The sequence below is a fragment of the Dipteris shenzhenensis genome, chromosome 6 (genome assembly GCF_047967505.1).
Source record: "Dipteris shenzhenensis isolate YYH24624 ecotype China chromosome 6, Dip_SZ_1.0, whole genome shotgun sequence".
NCBI classification, from domain to species: domain Eukaryota; kingdom Viridiplantae; phylum Streptophyta; class Polypodiopsida; order Gleicheniales; family Dipteridaceae; genus Dipteris; species Dipteris shenzhenensis.
In genome coordinates this window covers 51152493-51159460 of record NC_141601.1, presented here as the reverse complement: position 1 = coordinate 51159460, position 6968 = coordinate 51152493, and positions in this window count along the sequence as shown.

Below are 6968 nucleotides of genomic sequence, written 5' to 3'. Positions count from 1 at the left end.
GAAGGCAAGTAGAAAGGATGTGCTGAGCCAATTGAAAGTAAAGCTTTGAAATTCAAGTTCAAAGTGAGGTGTATTTATTGGTGAGTGCACGTTCCGCAATGACTCACTAGGCTGCCTGTAGTCTATGACACACCGTCACACGGTCCAATGTGAACAATATGAAGATAAGGCTTAGAAGTGACAAGTGAGTCTCTTTATTGATGAGATTGATGCTCTACAAAGACGTAGCAATGATATGCACTGTTATGCAATGTGAATGAAATGAAGATCAAGCATAGAAAGTGAGTTGCTCTCCAACCATTCAGTAAGGTAGTACACACCAGTGGCAGTGGCACTCAATGCCACTACCACTAGTGTGTATTGAGTGCCACTGCCAGTGGTGTGTACTACCTTACTGAATGGTTGCTAATAGTGATGCTTAGTGACACCACTTGAAATTGAGGTGAAAATATCACATTGTGTGCCCAAGGCGATTGCACAACCTCACCCTTAGATCACGAAAACCTTTACTGTCCTACCCTTACTGAAACAATCACCATCAACTTCCGTGGGATATAATTCCAAGACAAATCTTACATTGAAGATGACAATGCCTCCCAAAAGCGACAAAGATCTACATGGGGAATACATGGTCTACCTTCAATCTAATCCCCCCTATCTTGCCACCTTCTCTTCTAATCTTCTCACATCTCTCCCTAACTACTGTAAGATCCTCCGTACCTTTCTTGAAATCCATGCTAACCCATATTCATCTAATCTCCCCTATCTTGCCACTTTCTCTTCTAATCTTCTCACATCTCTCCCTAACTCCAGTAACATCCTCCGTACCTTTCTTGGAATCCATGCTAACCCATATTCCTTGCCATGCCTCTTCACCCATGCCTCTCAACGCTACCTCCTAAACCAAGAATCTAACTCCTACCATCCAAAAACATCCAAAATTTTCCCATCACTTGAAAACCTTTCCCTAGAGGACTATCAAGTGCTAAATCCATTTGCCCTTCTCTTCCTCCACTTTTCACCAACAACCCTGCTTTCCCCTTCTCTAACTCACTACTACTTCCACCTCATGTTTGTCCCCCATAACCTCTTCCTCTCCCCCAAGACCACATATATCTCATATCTGAATTGAATTTCCAATGGAAGGTGCCATCAATGAGCTTCACGAATTGGATAATCCAAATTGAACACCCACATGAGGGTTGAATAAGGATACAATCAAGATTCCAATGCTTGGTAATCCCATACGTGATTTTTAAAAGCAATTCCCAAATATGCAATCAAGAGGGGGATGGGATATGCACGTTTGCTAAGCGCATATCACTCTAGACATAAGTACCAAATTGGAGCCACAACCAGATTGGCATAGACCAAAACTGCTCAAAGAAAAGTACCTCCTTGAGTATTTACAAGCTCCATCTTCCTTTTGAACACATCCCACATTTGATGTGGTACCCCATCACTATCGATGGGATGCCAATCAACATGATCTAGACAAGGAAGATGCTCCTCACAATTAGCCCCTGATCAATAGATACTCCAAGGTCAAATGGACAAGCCAAGAAACATGCATAAGAGCCTTGGACAAACATGCATCATAGATGCAAGGTATTTATGACAAATCACTAAAGGAGAAGTAATCTTGGAGGTGTCCCTCATGATTGATAATCATCTACCCACGCTCAATTTCAACCTAAATCAACAAATAGATGCTCAAACAACCAGTTGCCTCTTTCAAAGAGCCATATCTCTTGAAAGGTGGTATTTGTGTTTGTTTGAAGAAATGGTTGACACTGGCTATTTAAAAATTGAGCAAACAAATCTATGGTGTTCGTGGGTTACAAGGAGAAGATCAACAACAAGCTCGATCCATCTCTCATCGACGCGATCTTTACCATACTCATTGGGTAAAAACTACCGTAGCACAACATCATCTATAGACTCAACCATAATCTAAGGATGGGTAATCAAATTGGTCCGAGGGAGTTGTTAACCCTATGGCAACAAAAACCAAAAGTGCAGTCTAGAGCAATGACGATGAGATCATTGTGTGTGTAGAGTAGGGCAAAGCTCCAGTTGTAATATCTTGAGCTTGAAAGATGGTATGATGAATCTTAAAGAATGACGATAGCCGAAATCCTCTCTAGAAATATTCAATCATACTTGCAAAATCATGATCTAGAGAGAGAAATACTAAAACTAGATAGAGAAAGACTAAAAGCCTACACTTTTTGAGGGCCCCCACTTTGTGGAGGGACTCAAAAGGTCCCCCCACTTTGTGTAGGGTCTCATGAGGGTCCCCCACTTTGTATGGAGACTCATGAGGCTTCCCCACTTTGTGTAGAGACCCAAGAGGTCCCCCAAAAAAGTGGAGGGACTCTTGTCTTAGAGGTTCCCTACAGAAGAGGTCCCACCCTAAAGGTACCTACGGATTATGTAGACACCAACATGTATAAATCTCTCTCAATGGAATGAATCTCCCACTCTTTGGGGTTCATTGTTCAAGCTCACTATTGTGTTCATGTGATTGATCTCCATTCCATCCATGCTCCCTTACACTTCTGTGTTCTAGTACGCCCTTACCCTTGCACTTGCTACCCTTTTACTTCTTGTTCCCATCCCCTTCTTGCTCCTCCCTCCTCCTCCTCCTCCTCCTCCTCTCTTTCTCATCCCTCATCCTCCTCCTCTCTTCTTCCTCCCCCTTCTCCTCCTCCCTTCTGCCTCCTTCCTCCTCCTCCTCCTCCTCCCTCCTTCCTTGTCCCTCCTCCTCAACCCTTACCCCTTGAAATTGCAAAGCAGACTAGCTCTCCACTCCTCAACCCTAGACTCCTCCTAAACCCTACAACCCTCTCTAAACCCTGAAACTCCTAGATACCTCTCTCAACACTATCCCCATTCTTAACCTTGCAATCCCCTTCTAAACCCTTGAACTCGCGTGGAGGTGAGAGCCTCCATCCATCATTGTGATCAAGCCCTCTTTCCCACCCACGCGCGTATGAAAACTACTTTCCATGCTTTAGCCAACACCTCTTATCGGAATATGACCCGAGGACCTATGCTACACTTGTGAACACCTATGCTACATTAGCAACGACATGAATGTAGTTGACCAACAACCTCAAAACTTAGACTTAAGAGAGACAGTGAAAACTCCTCTATTTTAAAATTTACATATTTGTTAACCTCTCCTCTATAAATGTACATGTTTTAATGTTAAATTTAAATATTCCGTTTGTATATTCACATAAATTAGTCATATTTGATAAATATTTTTTTCAACTCTCAATTATGTATATGACATGTAAGTCATTGAATTAAAAAATTCCCAAAGGGTTAGTGTAGATCGAGAGTGGAAGAGAAGGACTATGAAAGTACAATGAGGTTTGAAGCTAAGGGGAGGGGTAGATCTGAGGAAGGGAGAAAAGGGTAAGAGGGGGTAAGATGAGAGGTTGCAAGGTTAGATCATGTTATGACACATTGATAGCATTGAGGGAGCATGGACATAAGGATCAAGAATGTGAACACAAAAGTGAACTGCACATTGAAGCCAAGAGTGTGAGCTTCTTTCCATTGAGAGACATATATACATGTTCTTGAGTTTGGTCTCTACACAAAGTGTAGGAGACTTCTCAATATTCTCTACACAAATGAATGGGACTTCTCAATAGTCTCTACACACAATGTAGGGGACTTTTCAATAGTCTCTACACAAAATTGGACTACCGATTGTCTCTATATAAAATGCAAGGAACTTCTCAAAGTGTAGGATTCTAGTCTTTCTCTTACATGATTTTGCAAGTATGTCTATACCTTTTCTAGATAATATTTTGGCTATCCCTATCCTATTAGATCCATAAAATTACTTTTGAGATCTATTTATTCGAAGTAGAGATGTGCTGCCATTTCACACACTCAATGATCTCACATTAGTTGCTCTTGACTATGCTTTTGACACTCTCCCAAATTGATTTGATTACCCATCCTTGGGTATGCAATGCAGTCCTTGTACTCTCAAAGAAGGAAAATTAAAGTATTCTCCTCGTTGGGGGTGAGGTCATCTACTATGAACTCTCTCCTGATTTCGTGGCAATTCTTCCACCTGAAATTGTTTTTGTGCCAAACCTGTCTCCATGCTTGTAGGACTTTTAAGAAAAAAACCCATGCTTTAATTATATATGTATCACTAAGAGGATTTTGTTTTAAAAAAACAAAAAACCCATATTGATCTTGTAGCCCCATAAAAGTTCCCTTTCTAGAGAATAGAATTTGACCCTTTATTTGTTCGTAGACATACCATAGAGATTTCCAAAGATGACTCACAGGGCTCAGGATTGCAAATAGCAGAGAGTTGTGGATAATTTTTCTATTTGGGAACTCTCAAGGGTCTGACATAGTTGAAATTCATAAGAAGGAGATTTGCCCAATCCAAATAAGGTTGTAGAATTGCTTTGATCACCCAGCTAGTTTGTACTCTAGTTGTTGGATGCCCCAGTCCTCCCTTAGTTTTTGGTCTTGTATAAAAAGACCATAGGATCATAAAAGACATTTGTACAACCTAATAAATTTTTCCAAACTAGTTTCTGATGGGCACCAGCAGGATAGATTAAAAATAGATAAAGGGTAAATAGGACGATTCAATACAACCCTTCTTCCAGCTAGCTTGGCACTTGTGATTTTGACACTTGTTACCAAAGCATTAATGAACGTAAACCATTTGGCATGCTTTTTGAGAAAAGTCTTCTGTCTACATTTTTCGTCCTTCTCCATTAACAAATAAGATATTCCATGACTCCCCTAATTAGATCTCCTCCCTTGGCTTTTCGGGCTAGCTGCATGGGAACCTCAAAACATCTAGCATGTTCTTGTAAAAAATTCTCCCTTTCCTATGTCAGGTTGACTTCCACATGGGGACGAGAGAGCTTGGATCTTGTGGGATCAAGCTAGTAAGAAGCTAGGTCTTATGGAATTTCACCTCCCAAATGGCTCCATTCACATGCAAATGATTCATTTTGGTTTGGTTTTTTAATGCTTGCTTCTAATCTTAACTAGAGGAGCCATTAGGTGAGGGTAATTCATTTATGACATCTCTCCCAATCACTCTACCCTTGACGTGGGAATCATGAGGATTCTTAGTGATTGTGGATGCTTTTGAATTATCTCTTTAATAACTACGTTGGATTGAGTTGAGACGACCTAGGGATTAAAATAGAGTCAATTGGTGTACATCAATTGCTCTCGTCAATTTGTTAGAATAGGGAGAATGTGCTCCACTTCCTTATTGTCTACTTGAATTCTAAAAATGCTTATGGAATGCACATGAGTTGAGTGTAAGTAGGATGTATGCTTGTTAGGGGGATACAAGGATATGCTAAAGTGGCAATGAGCTATCATCATGGCGCATTGGTTCTACATATGGATTAGAGATAAGTTCAATTTGGTGGCTCACGACAAGAATGAGTTAGCCAAAATCTAGGCTGGCTAGTAGAATGGGTTGAGGACATAGAGCTGACAAAGAAGTTCTGCAATCCAATCTAAATCACACCCTAGATTTGTAGCTATATGTAGGATTTAGATCGATCATGGATGCTCTTGTGTTCAAGACAATTGTATTGATTGATAGCAGGGATCTCAACTTTGCTATTCTACCTACGACAAAGCTTTATATATATTGATAGATGATATAAAGAAAGTTATTTTTTTCAAAGGGGAAACAATCATGGGTTCTGCAAGCTATAAGCTCCAATTGATACTTATATATTTACATAAGCAGAGGTAGATGCTTGCATAATCATTTCCATTCATTTAGATATGCTTGATCTCAAAATGTTTGCACATGCCCTGTCAATATACGATATCATTTCCCATAAGTACATAACATTGCAAAATATGTTCACACATGTTTTCATAGAAGTAAAGCGATTTACTTCTATGAAAACATGACTAAACCTAGCTTGATGGTTCCATATGTAGATATGTTTATTTTCCAATTGTGCGAGCACATATTCTTTTACTTGATTATCTTGTTGTATGCACAAAATAATTGAATATTTTACAATCTTAAGGTCACACGCAGTTTTATGTGTAAGTAGCTAGTTTATACTTTAAAATACAATTGATATACCTAATTTCAAGAAAATATTTGATTTGAACCTTTGGGACATTGACGAGTGGCTACATCCTTTGCCTAAAATCCTTATGATCACATCATTCTTCAAAATTCCACAATAAAAGTATCTCTACTCCTACACCCTTGTTACGCTAGTGGGCAAAAAAAAGAGTGGCAAGCAAGGTAGGCTCTCAAATAAGGGTGTTATGAGATGCATTGTAGCAGGAGGGGGAAGGGGAAGTTAGGAGTAGCAATGTGAAGCTGAACTAGGTGAGGGTGGTTCATTTGACCTAGATTTTAAAAAATCTCTCCTTAATGGCTCTATCCTTGACTTGGGGAATCATGTGGATTCTTAGCACTTGTGGATGCTTTTGAATAACTATCTTGGGTTAGGTAAGTTGAGAAGACCTAGGGGTAAAAAGGGAGTCGATTATGTACATCTATTGCTCTGTTTAGTTTGTTAGAAAGAGTTGCTATCGTAGTTTGTATCATATTAAGAGGTAGGCGAATAATAAGCATCAAAGAACACAAAAGTGATAAAGTTCTTTTTTCATCACTCTCTCCACATCAATCTTCCCCTTCACTGTTACTTTCTCTCAGGGAAATTCACACTGTATGATTCGGCCCCTAGCATCAAGACTCACTCATCCTCACTAATACCCTTTATGCCTAGGTGAATACGTGGGAACAAGCCAAAAACGTGTGAGGTGGATCAAAATTTGGATTTGGAATCACAATTCTCATGGGGTTTTTCATGGTTGGCCACCTGCATCATAACTTACTCCATCTCTTATGAATACACTATGCCTTTCTCAAGGCAAGCATCATTTCTAGCGAGCATCTAGCATTGTGGATGCCCCGC